The sequence below is a fragment of the Passer montanus genome, unplaced genomic scaffold (assembly GCF_014805655.1).
Source record: "Passer montanus isolate IOZ18808 unplaced genomic scaffold, ASM1480565v1 scaffold5, whole genome shotgun sequence".
In the NCBI taxonomy this organism is placed as follows: Eukaryota; Metazoa; Chordata; class Aves; order Passeriformes; family Passeridae; genus Passer; species Passer montanus.
The window spans coordinates 1,121,748-1,135,973 of record NW_024369929.1 but is presented as its reverse complement, the minus strand read 5'-3'; the positions used below and the strand labels follow the sequence as shown (position 1 = coordinate 1,135,973).

General features: G+C 45.9%; 1 protein-coding gene across 2 annotated transcripts in view; it reads left to right on the top strand.

The window, feature by feature from the left end:
* Positions 1 to 6,843: 6,843 nt before the first annotated feature.
* Positions 6,844 to 14,226, top strand: part of CSNK1G1 (casein kinase 1 gamma 1) — a 76,202-nt gene continuing 68,819 nt past the window's right edge. For both annotated transcript variants that reach the window (XM_039722824.1, XM_039722823.1), the window contains exon 1: positions 6,844 to 6,958. The gene's annotated coding sequence lies outside the window, so the exon portion shown is untranslated. The remainder of the gene's footprint in view (positions 6,959 to 14,226) is intronic.

Here is a 14,226-nt window from a genome sequence, read left to right as displayed (position 1 = left end):
CTCATCTTCAGATGTGTATCAAAGGGATCTTGCAAGAAAATTCCTTAGACTAGAGGGGATTTATTTTTTTTAAAGTATTGCTGCATGATGGTCTGGGTTGAGATTGACACCTGGAGCATGAACTTGGCCATGTCTGACAACAAATGCCATTTAGTATGACTTTAAACTTAGGAGGGCTTTATTCCTCTTCCCAGAGGCACTGGGAGTGGTGACATTTCTTGTGCAGATTACAGAATGATTCACATAACCCATAAAGGGAACTTGGAAAAGAAGAAAATAATAATAATAATACAAAATATGAGCAAAGTGCAATGTGATAATGGTAATAGAGAGTGTGTGAGCTACATACTGTGTGCTTCAGAGGAGATATAAGGTGAGTGAGTGCTGTATAGAGGCACTTGGGGCAGATCGTGATCACAGTCTTCCTCAAAGCCTTTTTCCATAAGGTAGTGAGAGTTCAAAATACCACTTTTAAATATTTTTCATAACTCAGCATTTAGTCAAGGTGGATGCTCTGTTTTGTCCCTGCTCTGTGAATTCAGGGCACCCAGACCCTTACTGGGTGCTGTCATGGGGTACCCTCTGTTCCTGCTGCAGGGGAAGCCAAAAGGGAAAAACTCCATTTCTTTGCAGTAAAAAAAGAGTAAAAAGCAGATGTTTCATATTAAGATATGTGCTTGTATTTCCCTGAGCCACACACTCTCCTTCTTCCAGACCACTGTTCCTTGCACAGTATCTGCAGCTGCTGCAGGGGGAAAGGTTAAATCATCTCAAAGTGAAAAGTAAAATACTCCTTGGGTGGGCTTTCCCTGTTTGAGTTTCAGGCTCTGGAAGCTGTACCAGGCAGGTTTGTGAGCAGAGGCTCACGTTGAAAGGATAAATTAGAGTTCTCTTCCTGAGCGTCCTCAGCCGAGCTGTCACATCTCTGTGCTCCCAGGCTGAGGTGTCACCAAGCCACATCATATGGAATGATGGCTGCTGGAAGCACGCAGTGCAGCTCCGTGCTGGGAGCACCTCGGGTATAGTCAGGGAAACCATATCATGAAATTTAATTTAGAATAAGCAGGCCTCTGTTCCTGATGAGTTAAAAGATTTTAAAGAATCTCGTTCCATGATATTCCTGTGTTGCAAGTAGACTCTACCTGGAGCTGCCTTCATGTTTTCTCTGAATTTTTTATTCTTGTATTATTTGAGGCACTGTTCTGTTCCCTTTGATCACAAAGATGGTTAGCATCAGTTTTGAAGCCTTCAATATTTTGCTGTTAATGAAGTGTAAGCCCCTATTATGTGTTAGGGACAGTCAGCTTACTGGAAATATCAAACCTTCATGTGCTGGGATGGCATGAGGTAACTCAAAAAATACTTGCTGTTTTCCTTTTGTAAATACAGAATTGAGATCTAGACCTGTTTGCAGCATTTCCTTGCTGTGTTGGAGGTATGCAGGCTGCTCATGACTTAAGGGAATTGGGAGAGAGATGTCAAATGTGTTTTGTAAGCCACAGGTTTGTATAATTTTATTTTTTTACCTCGGTGTGAGCTGATAAAGGCTGTTCTGAGCAGTGCCCAAGTACAGTGTGGGATAAAGGCTGTCTTTTTCTTCAGCTGAGCAGAATGAATGTGGATATCACCTTTGGGGTGTATTCAGGGAGGAATTTGCAAATTACTGAGTCCAGGCAGGAGCTTTGCTTAAAGTGCAGTCATGAAGGCATTCATCTTTTTGTCCAGCTCTTCCTCAGGCACTGAATGTGTTTGGTTTTGGCAAAAAGGCAGCAAAATCTACTCAACAACATGCGACTTTTCCCCTTTTGACCCCTCTACATTTCATGTTTTGTGGGCAGACAGCCTTAATGTGTCATTGAGGTCCTTTCTGCTTCGGTGCTGCTCTGCTGGTTTTGATATCTGCTGATAATCAGCAGATGATGTCACTGATTTATTCACAGCAAAATGCTGTTTATTGAGTCTGTGCAGTCAAAGTTCATGTCTCTTCTGCCAAGAAGTGGTTATTTAGAGCTGTCTGACACTCGGGGGTCAGCAGGGGGATACGTCAGGTCACAAAACCATCAGGGGTGCATTGGCAGGACAGTCCCTGCTGCTGCCATGAGGTCCAGAGAGGGTTAATGGAGCTGACAGGAGGTGAGTTCAGATGTTGCTCAGGTAGCCAGGGACTACTGGGGCTACAAAAACTTTGTGTGAGTCTGGAGAAGAGCTGGACACACTCACCAAGAGACTGCACTGAGTGTTCTTGATAGAACTGCAGAGTGGCCTGAGTTGGGAGGGACCCACGAGGATCAGCAAAGTCCAGCTGCTCACCTTGCACAGGACAGCTCTAGCAATCACACCCAGAACACTCAGATGCCCAAACTGACTTGGGGAGGCCCAGAAATACAAACCACTGGAAGTGGGAAAAATGCACAGTATTCTTATTCTCTTCCTTCCCTTCCCAAACGTGTGTGCACGGGTGCTCTTCCAAACTGGAGGTCAAGCTAGCTGCGCCCTATTCTTTGGTTCACCTCTTTGCTTCTTGGAGGATGTGACATGAGGGCTGAATTGGATCATCAAATCCAACTCCTGGTGCTGCACAGAGTCCCCAGCAATCCCACCCTCTGCCTGAGAGTGCTGTCCAAAAGGTCCTTGAGCTGTGGGAGCCTTGGGGCCGTGACCATTCCCTGAGGAGCCTGGGCAGTGCTCAGCACCCTCTGGGGGAAGAACCTTTTCCTAATATCCAAGTTAACCCTCCCCTGACACAGCTCCAGCTTCATCTCTTTGTTGTTTATGCTGAAGCTGTCTGCCAGAGTTGAGGTGACCACACATCAGAGCAGCTCTGCAGAGACCTTGTCTTTTTCCACATGAGTGTGGAATGCTTTGATTGAGAGTCTGCTCATGTGAACCCCCACTGATCCAGGACTGATGGGTTGCTTTTCAGATAAGTCACTTATTTCTGGAGAATTACGCTTTCTGGGCACTGCTAAGCCAGGTTCTCATGGTCTGAGCTCCATGCAAGGGCTGGAGCATCGTGTTGGCTCTTGAGGTTGTGTTCCATCCTCTGATGCTGGTGGGAGCAGTTGTACCTTTTCTGCTGTGCTCGATGGTGTGAGCACTTGGGAGTAGGGCCATGTCCATTAGGCTGGAATTTGAATATTGTTCTTATGCTTTAATTTGGGACGAGTACAAACACCTCGAGCCTAAAGATGAGAAGCTTTTTCAAAGTGCTACCCAGAGTTTTGTGCTGCTAACTGGTAATAAAATAATAATGAGCTGAAGTACAAAAAATCCAAAATCTATCTGTGCACCAGCTTCCTGAGAGAACTATGGAGAAGTGGATTTGTAGAGTCACCTTCCCTGCTGTGGCAGGAGCCATGTCCTCCTTGAGGAGCCAAAAAGTGGCTGTGCTCTACCCCCACCTTGGAAGCACTATGCCACAGAAGTCTCTCCTCCTGGTTCAGGCTGGCAAGTATTTCCCTGGCCCCTGGAGGAGATGAAAGACCTGGTTGTGTACTCTAGGTAGCAAATGCTAGCTTTTCACACGATGCCCTCAAGGATGTTAGTTTTCACTCTGGAACTGAAACAAACTTCTCGTCTGCTCATTGCTTGGAAAAGTAATGTGGAAAATAACAGCAAGGCTTAAAGCTTCTGGTGGAGCCCTGTTCTCTCACACTGACAGCTCAAAGAGTTTTTGGGGATCTTTGTGGATTCTCCAGCCAGTGTGGTGGTGTTTCTGTGATATTCAGATAATGGTTTAGGTTGAATGGGCCTTCAAAACTCATCTCATTCTGACCCTACTGTGGGCAGGGACCCCTTCCACTAGACCAGAGCCCTATCCAATCTGGCCTTGAATACTTCTAGGGATGGAGAGTCCACAGTCTGTTCCAGTGCCTCACCTGGAAGAGGTAAAGAACTTCTTCCTCAAGTGCTCTTCGAGGGCTGACCAACATGCTGCTTGTTGGCCATGTGCTGCCAAGAGACCACTTTGCTGTGGTCCTGTTGACTGGTGCAGAGGGTCTTGTCCTGAAGAAGGTGTGTGGGAGCCATGCCCAGCTCCACAGCCCTGAATGCTTCATGTCCCCCTGCCTTTGGCACTCTGGAAAAGAGGTCACTTCTTGCTGAAGCGCCTGGGACAAAGCAAAGCATCCTCGTGGAAGGATACTGCACCACTCCTGCATGGCTGTAAAACATCAAGGCCTGTTCAGCTCCAGGTGTGTCTGTGGGCCTGAGGCCTCTCTGGAGCTGTCCATGCCAGGACATGTCACAGGAAATGGGCTCAGTGTCTGAAGATGCCAATTAAGTGCAAAAAGGGTTCATTATTTGTCATGAGCTAGAAAGGGTCCCACTTGCCACAGTGTGGGCCTGAGGCCTCTCTGGAGCTGTCCATGCCAGGACATGTCACAGAAAATGGGCTCAGTGTCTGAGGATGCTAATTAAGCATCTTCAGACACTGTTCATTATTTGTCAAGAGCTAGAAAGGGTCCCACTTGCCAGTCACAGTTTCAGACTTCCTCTTTCATTGTTATTTTTCATTCTGCCGTATTCTTCCCTTCACCCAGGGATGTGGTCCCTGGATTCTCTATAATGTCAGTCTTTGGACATCAAGGCTGGAGGGAAAGGGAGAGGCTGGAGCTCGTTACCATGATAAACTGGTGCTCCAACAGGGCTGTCCACATATTCTCACTTGCTAAACATTGCTTTTTGCTGCTGCCAGAGGTGCCTTTCTGCTCCATGCCATGCTTGCAGCCAGACGAGGTTCCTGGCTTCTCTGGGTGTATGGGATTTCTGGGTGTATGGCCAGGGAAAGGATGGAGACCAAGCTCTGCATTTTGAACCTGGGGTTCTCTCAAGATGCTGGAGTCCATCTGTGTGAACGTGGGAGTCATGTTTGCTGTGTTTCAGGTCAAAAGGTCTGCTAAAAAAAGGTCTTGAACGAGGTAGGGATGGGTTTTGTCACTTGGCCTTGCCAGTAGGAAGTGGCAGAGTCTGACTGGCACGGGGATTTTCCCACGTTACACTTTGATCCTCTGTAACGTGCTGGTCATCTTGTTCTTTGAGCAGAACATGAATAATGCCTAACCCCTGGTTCAAACCTGAACCCTAGGATGGCACGAGATGATTTATTTACCTTTATTCCTAAAGTGAATCATTGTACCATGGAGTGTATTATAAATAGAGTCTTCTGTTTCGCTTCCTTGTTTGGAGTCACCACCAAACATTGGGATTGGTGTAAGGAAACTGAGTAAGTTTCTGGCCAATAAACCCATCTGGATTTTTTTTATGCACAGCTTTTGTTTTTCTTTCTAAGTTTAAGTAGGGCATGTTCCAGGTGGCAAGACAGCAGAGCTGAAAGGGTGTTCAGTATTTAAGTATGTGGACTGTCATGTTAATGGGATGCTCCAGTTTTTTGCCCAGGAGTGGATGACGAGTGACTAAATAAAGCTGCAATCTCTGTTTTCCTGTGAATAGGTGCTTGTGTTTTCCCTTTATTTTAGGTCTTGGTTGGTTTGGTAGAAGTTTGGCTGGTTCTTCCTTGCTGCAGCCTCTGACCTGGTCAAATAACTTGGAATTACTTCAGTATCAAGTAGAACAAAAGTTGGCCTTAAATGCTTCACAGTAAATTTTACATTGAGGGCTCCATTCAGCTCCCTAATACCTTTTCATTTGAGAGGAGTGTGTCATTGCTTGTGCACTGGAGTAGTGGTGTGTGTTCCTCACAGTGGTGGTTGGCTTCATTCCGAAGCTGGTGCTGGATAATTGTAGAGGAGGATTAATTAACGATAGCTGTTGGGAGCTCGTGAGGACTTTCAAAGTCTGCTACAACCCCAGTGAGCAATCCTCGAGGCTTCTGGAGGACAGAAACCATGAACAACATCAGAAGGGCACGGGTGTGGCTTGGGCTGCACTGACCACAAGCTCCTGAAAGGACAGGTCAGAGGTGGACACCAAATTCCCATGTGCTTCTGTCAGTGGTGTCACTCAGCAGCACAGCCACAGTGCCTTTGGTTTGTCTTGCACTTCCTGTTGGAGAAAGCAAAAACACCCTCTGTTTTAGGATATTAATATGGGCCTTTACTGTTACCTTGCTGTAGCAGTTGGAAAAATAAGGATAAAGTGATAATCTAGCTTGGAATACTCATTGAGGTTCTGGTTGCTCATAGCCTGTATAAGGGAATCTCCTGTGGTGTTTCAGAAGGGTCTTCTTTAGATGACAGTCAGAACTTAAAGTTGCTTTTTGAGATTTTCATTTCTGTTAGAACTCTCCATGTGTTTTCTTCCAAAGGGCATTACGTGCCCAAGTTTTGAGTGCAGAACAGAACAGGCTGTCTCTGGTTGCTCTGGGCAGAGTTACCCAGAAATAGTTCCATTTCAGTTTGACTTTCCACACCTGTCTTACAGTGCACTCCCCTTGCTCTGGAGGGTGTTTTTTAAGGAATAAAGTCAGAAACAAACAAAAAAACCTTGTGCTTCCTTCTGACCAAAGTGCCTGAAGCATGGAGGAGATGGAGCCAGCCCAGGCACACTGCACCAAGGAAGTTCAGGTTTGGGAACCTGTTTCCCCAAAACCAAACCTCCTGTTACTGAAGAGACAGGAATATGTATTTTTTAAAAACACACTGTCTTCTGAAGTTCATATTATTTATTGCATGGAAAGCTATGAGTTTGCCCTGACATTGGGTAAGGAGAATGATTTTCCTATGAGCAGAGGGGTTGGGCTCTGTTTCATCCCCAGTACTTGGATGCTCCCATATCCAGCTGAAACCAAACAATGCCTTTTTTGTTTTTAAGCAGAATACAGTAAGATTGGAAGTCACTGGTGTAAACTGTTGCATGGAGCCTTCCTAAAGTGTGTTTTCTTCCTCACCAGGTTCAGTACAGATATGAGTGCCTGGCTGCTCTGCTGCTCCCGTGCCCCAGCGCTCCCTGCCCTGTGATTTTGGATAACAAACCTAAGAAGTGAATTACACATCAGGTGGTAAGTGTCAGATGTTCCAGAGTGTCTTAGCTTGGAGCTCAAATATTCCTTCCTAAAAAACCCAAGCTCACCTGCATTTGATAGGAGGCACCTCCCTTGTGGAGACAGGGAGAACTGGGGCTGTTCAACCTGGAGAAGGGAAGGTTGCATGGACATCTCAGAGAACCTTCCAGGATCTGAAGGGACTACAGGGAAGCCAGAGAGGGACTGTCCATCCAGAACAAGACAAGGGAGAATGACTTCAAACTAAAACAGGGGAAATTTAGGTTAAATACAATAAAGAAATTCTTCTGTGTGAGGGTGGGGAGGCCCTGGCACAGGCTGCCCAGAGCAGCTGTGGCTGCCCCATCCCTGGAAGGATCCAAGGCCAGGACAGGGCTTGGAGCAACCTGGCCTAGTGGAAGGTGTCCCTGCTCATGGCAGGGGATGGAACAAGCTGATCTCTAAGGTCCCATCCAACCCAAACCCTTCTGTGATTCTTTGATTCTCTACTTAAAGCAAGACACTAAAAATCCAGTATTTTATCTGAATTATCAATAAAATATCTGCCAAGCCTATGGAAGGATGCTTAGAGACCCAAATGTAAGTTGTTCAATTCTTATTCCTTATTTCCATTTTGATTTTTTTTTTCCTCTCAGTTTTGTCAGCATTTTTCATCTGAAGTCACTTATCTGGGAACTTACATCCCTGATTTCCTTTCCCTGGCATTATTTTTAGAAAGACACATGTAGAGCTGAGAAGTAGGTAGCTGCAGTGTTGCTTGTCAGTGACTAACAAGGAAATTGGGCAGGATTAAAGGCAGGGAGAGTCCAGAGTCTCTTGTGGTGAACTCAGAGCAGAGTTGTTGTGTTGTGTGTATAAGTGTGTTTGTGTGACAAATAAAATAAGGGCCAGGTTATCCAATCTGTAACAGCTCACCTATGGAATGAGCAGATAACTCAAAACTGAAGTTCTTGGGAAAATCTTCCTCTCCAGAAATCAAATGGAATTGTATTTGTAGGTGAGAGTGTTGGACTGATTCCAGTGAGGGTAGATCCCTTGATTCCATGAAAATAAACCAGGGAGTGTTCTGGTTTGGTAAGGGTGGTGACCTTTAGGAAGTGCAAGTCCCTGCTTAGCACAGGGGGGTTTTGGGGTGCACATAAAGGCTGAAACTGTCATAAGAGTTCCCTTTCTGGACTTGTGAAAAAGCATTTATGTAGTGATAAACAATTTTTTCTCTGCAGACTTAGTGATCCTGATTAACTCATTGGGATGTTTTGTTTAGGGCCATAATTGTGCAGCATCCTTTGGGAATGCTGTTTCTATTTTTGGCCAAAGTGATGCAACAAAATAAATTCTTTTAAAATTATAATTTCCATTTAGAATTTTCTCTGTAGAAATTTTCATGAGCTCTTGCCTTTTGGTAATTTCAGCTGGAGCTAGGAGGGAGCACAGTGGATGGGCCACAGTTTCATCTTCTCAGCAGCTTTCTCCTGGAGGAGAAATCTGGTTCCAATTTTGCTTGATATTGTATCTCAAATTATTTTTGCAGCTTCATTCCCTAAAACCAATTTGTCTATTTTTGGTGACAGTAGTAGGAGTGTCATTAATTGTTGAAAAGTGTTTAGTTTGAGCAGTTCAGGCTGGTGCAGTACAGAGCTTTAATATCTTCTGTGAGCCCAGCAGAGGCTGTTTCTTCTGCCTGGGCCTTCTTTCATATTTTTTTTTCTCAGAGAGAAGCCCCTGCAGTCTAAAGCTTTGCTGTTGTGATATTGTGGAGGGTTTCTTTTGGAGCTGAAGTCACTGGCTTGTTTTTCTGTATCCTGCCTGTAAGATGTCTGGGATCTTGGGAAGTTTTTTGCCTCAGATATACCTATTTCCCAAATTTGCATTCCTAGCATGCTTTTTCACTTGGGTGAAGCTTGTTTTCTGTTCCTGCCTCCTTTAATCTTTCTGTATATTTTAATTTAGTATTTAAAGACAGCTGTTTTTCCCATTCTGTGACTCCCACAGGTGCTGCTGTGAGCCAGCACTCTGCCTCATGCCATCCCTTGTCTGTGTGTGTCCTCACCTGCATGTTCCCTGCCTCAGTTTCCCCAAGGTGCACTGGCCTGACTTCTTCCCAGCCCCACTGAAGCCAGTGCCAGATGCTTCCCTCCCTCATTGTGCTGCAGAACCAGACTTTATCCATGTGAGTGAGGAGCTGGCTCTTGGCACTGCCATAGTGTGCTCAGTCAGCCATGTCCAGCTTGAGGAATTTGGCCTTAGGTGCAAATTTTTTTTCCCCTGGGTGGCATAAATGAACAAGAGCAGCAGCAGCTGCAGCCTCAAGCTGGTGTCCAAAGACAGGGAGACAGGTATGAGGGCCACAGGTGCCTCCTCTGCACCCTGCTTGCATCCTGAGAGCAGCCCTGGGAATGTGGGGAAGCCTAAATTTCTTTTTGTACCCGGAGCTTTCCAGTTGTATTAGTCATCCATCAGGCTTCTGGATTATTTAAGTGCTTAAGCACTCCTCAAAAAACAGCAATATCTATTTGTAGAAAGGTACATCGTGTGAAGTGCAATCCCAGTATGTTAGAGCTGCCTGCTGGAGGTGTTCTTGGGAATTTTTGTCCTTCCAGTTGTGGGACTTCAGGAGCTGGAGAGCCCCCATCAAAGCTCTGAAATCTTAAAGGCTTCTGGTTGGTCTTGTGGATGTGTATGGTGATATATTAGAGCTCTTCTCAACTTCTCCCAGGAGATCCCAGCTTCTCCTCAGCCCAGTGCAGCCTCAGCTGGTCTGTGTTGGTCTCCAGACACTGAGAAACCCTGAGGAGAAGGTGATCTGTAGCATTAGGGGGAAATATCCTTCCATTAGGCATAGGAGAACTGACTCAAACAGTGAAAGACCAAAACCCTGTAACTCTTGAACTTGTTCTGTCTTGAGCTGAGTGTGAAAGTGCCTAAAGCTGAAATGGCCCATTTTTAAGCTGTAATTCATCTGTCTATGCTGTTGCCAGAAAATCTGTAGGACAGTTGCAGTACAATTATATCCTCATAAACTTAGGGAAAACTCAAATCTTCATGGGTTTTGTAATGCTTGTGAGTTGACTTCATTGTATTCTATAACCCAAAAACGAAACATGAGGTTTCATGTAAAGTTTTGAGATTCACAGACTGGCAAAACACTTGTCCTTGCTTATGCAGTCTGGCTTTTATGTAACTCATTATTTTTGCTCAAATGTTGCAGATAGTCGGTTTCCTCTAGCAACAGCCACCAGATGTTTCACTGAACAAGACTTAATTCTTTAAAATTGACCTGTGAGAAATGTGTGAAGGCGAACAGGGAGGCGGAACAATTGTATGCCAGTGTGATTTCCATTTCCTTGCTAAAACCCCACTGCAAGCCTTGCAGTTTGATTCCAGCAATGAGGGATACTGATTTTTGTGGTGTACTATGAGGTTTTTAGTTTTTAGGTCTGTGGTTTTTAGTGTTTCCATAAATGTGGTGTTGGGAGCTGGGGGATGGGACCAAGCTGTCTTACAGCTGTTATTGTTACTTGGGCAATTAGCAAGTATGGATTAATTCTATTTGGTGGATGTGCCACTGTGGGAGTCCTGCTGTCTATAGATCTGTGATCAACCTTGTGCCTTGCTAGACTATTTCATATTTCCGTGGGAAACCAACTCCTACCTCAGTTTTCCAGCTGGGGGAAGGAAGTGACCCAGTGGGTTGTGTGGTCCTGGTGGTCACTGCAAGAAGTTCCCAGCAGCTCTTGTGTCTGAAACTGGTCCATCCCCATTCTAGGGATTTGTCCTGTCCATCCAGGACCACTTTGTGTGGGAGAAGATTGCCCAGGGATTCTTTGCTGGGGGTGAATTATCTGCAACCTGGATTTCTGGGTCTATTGTTTTATTGTCCAGGTCTGCATAGACTACATAAATCAAGGCAGAGCTGTGCCATTTCCCTTCCCCACAAGGATATCTTGCTCCCATTTTGCTGCTTCTTGTGCAATTTGGGCATGGATGTGTGCACAGGACAGATGATCTTCAAGAGGAAATTTACTGGTCTGTGACTGGTGATAGCTCTGTATCTGAGAAGTAAGGAGTGGGTAGAGAAGTTCAGCTCTGCAGATATTTTCAATATTTTGGAGATGAAAGTATCTCAAGGCCAGGTTGGATGGGGCTTGGAGCAACCTAGGCTAGTGGAAAGTGTCCCTGCCCATGGCAGGGAGATGGAACTGGATGAGTTTTCCCTTCCAACCCAATCCAGTCTGGCATTCAGCTGGCAGCCAGCCCTGCAGTTCTGGAGTTGACTCACTGAGAGGTCAAACAAGTGCCAGAGCTGGTGAAAAGGAGGGACTTGAAAGTGTTTGGTGGATGGAGCACCAGGAAGGTGCCTTTTGGGGTAGCTGGATGTTAATTTGATGTGTGTGTACCAGGCATGCCTGTTTGGTAACCTGGTTCAGCTCTTCAGTCAGAATTATCTCATCCCAGAATTACAGAATCAAGCAGATTGGAAAACACCTTTAAGATGAAGTCCAACTTTTGACCAGTCACCACCTTTTGAACCAGAACAGAACACTAAGTCCTACCATCAGTTGTTTCTTGAACACCTCCAGTGACAGTGACTTCCCCACCTCCCTGAGCAGCCCTGGGAAGAAATTCCTCCTGATGTCCAACCTAAACCTCCTCTGGCACAGATTGAGGCCATGTCCTCTCATCCTCAGCCCAAATGAGACACCTGAAGCCTGGCTTTGCCTCCCACTCTCCTTCCTCACTGTAGCCATGCCAGTATGGAGCTCTCACTGCTCGTGGAGCTGCCCTGTCCCTCCCAGCACCGTGGGAGATGTGACCCTGACCCGTGGCTGCAATGCTGGGAGGCTCCACTGGGCTGGACTTGCCTTGTCTTTGCCTAATTTCAGCTTTTAGCCTGTCTCAGCCTGGCTGCTGAGCTACTAATGCTCTGCTCATGGTCTGTTCCATCCCTGGAATGGGCTGGAGGAGCCTGAGCTGCTCTGTTTCAGGCCCGTGGGATACTGTGGGGCCATTTGAGGCTTCACCTGAAGGCAGCTGCTGGTAAGTGCTTGTAGACAGGATAGAAGATGTTGCTAGGATAAACTGATTTTTATCTGGGAAGGTTTCCTTGTTGCTCACTTCCTTTGGGTCATGACTCTGAAGGTGTAAACACTTAATTGTTTTAATTCTAACGATTAGGAGCTTTTTCTCATTACCTCAACTTCTCTTTCTGAGCTTCAGCACTTCCAGATGATTGACTCTGAAAGACTAAAATCAAATCTAGAAGGGACCTGTCCTAGTGAGTGGCATCCCTGCCAGTGGCAGAGGGGTGGAATGAGATGAGCTTTAAGGGCCCTTCTCACCCAAACCATTCCATGATTCCACGAGTGTGTGGATTGCTGTACATATGGAGCTTTGACTCACACCCAGACTCTGTGGTTGTGCTGTTGTAAACAGAGTTGAGAAGGCTGGTTTTGAGCTGTGCTGAAGGTTTGGTCTCACTGATGACTTTACTGGGGAAAAAAACACTACCAGGAAAACTAAAGCTTGATTGCTAGGTTTTGTACCTGATCACCACCTAGATCAGGTATAAGCTGCTTTTTATATATGTGTGTGAGTTGGGAAAATTGTCATACAGTACCACTGGCCTTTTCTTAGAACAAACAAACCCCACTGCTAGCATGTACCTATCACAGTAATCCAGGGAATAATCCCTGGAAAAGATTATAAAATCTTATTAATCCTTTCACTTTCTCAGCATGAGGGTGTGTAAGAGATGTCAGAGGATACTTGGGCATCTTCACCTGTATCTGGTGGTGTTTCAGGGGACATCAGAAGAGCTTGGCTCCTGGAAGTGGCATCTCCTGTCAGATGTCCTTTGGTGTGAGTGGTCCCAGGTTGTGCTGTGCAACATCTGCACGTGTGGAAGAGGAGAGATCAGCTGCAGACAGGGACTGTCCAACCTCCTTCCTGGGCAGGAGTTGTGATTTCTACAGGCAAATACATGGTGGTTGTAATCTTCTCTTCCTCAAGCAGCAGCAGAGGTTTGCAGAGCTGTAAATCACTTCAGGGAGTGCAGGTAATAAAGCCAGGTTCCTTGGGGACATCAGACTGGTACTTTATAGATGTGGTCAAGCAATGATCCATTGCAAACAAGGGGTTGATTGTATTTAGGTAGGTTGTTTCCTTTTCCACGTGCAGCTTCTCCTTGTCCTGAGATGCAGCCTGGGAGGGCTGATGGCCAGACCAGTGTGATTGAGAGTTTGCTTTCCATTGTAATGTTGTCTTCAGGTTCTGGGAGGTCTAATTTTTAACATTTCCTGTAGCAGGAGGCAGACAGTTTCCTTCCCACATAAACTTTCTTCTCCAGGTGAATGAGAATCAAATCTGGGCAGTTTCTGTAACAAAACAGCATTTTTCCAATTCTTGTTGTCTTGCCTATCAATGGAAATGTAAAATGGGTTAAAAAGACCTTTTCGGATGCAGATGTTTAAGTTGGCCACAGTGAAATTCTATCAAGTTTTGCTTTTTCTGGGATGCCATCTTCGGGGACATGGAGGTGTGGCTGACCTCAAATGGGCTCTGAAGGTCACATATCCAAGAAGGGATGAGCTACCTCTGGTGTCCCAGGACACTGTTCCCTGAGCTGTGGGATCAGGAGGCTGCACAGGTTCATCCAGAGCAGGGTGAGGTCAGTCAGGGGGGGAAAGCCAGTCCAGCACCATTGCACTGATGATATTGCAGGTTCTGAGATGGTCTCTGAGTCCTTCCCTCCAACACGGAGCATCTCTGTGCTCTCCCCGTGCTCCCGGGGGCTTGGCTGCCTGGGGCTTGTCCATCACACCTGCATTGTCATGGCATCAGCTTCTCAGGAATAATCTGAAATGCCCTTGTGCCACCTGCCTGTTTTCATGGTCTGAGTGAGAAGACTCAGCTAGAAATAGCCTGAATTTTCTTCCGCGTGTGGTGATTCAAAAGGGTATTTTGTGGCTGAGTACAGAGCCATTTTTGGGTTTCAAACCACAAAAACAATGTTTGAAAAAGTGCCTGAAGTACTGGGCTGTTGACTAGAGATGCAATCTCAAGAGGTGCTGTCTTTTCTTGTGCAAGAACTGCCTTGTAGGCAGAAGAATTGGGCTTGTTTTTCCAGCTTTCTCAAGGTCGTGTTGTTGGCATGGGAGTGGGGGGACAGGTGCTGTAATGGAGTAATTACTCTTGGAAATACAGTTTAAGATAGCACCTAAAGGGGATCTGTGGTTGAGGCAGGGTTCCAGTGAAGGATTCTTAGA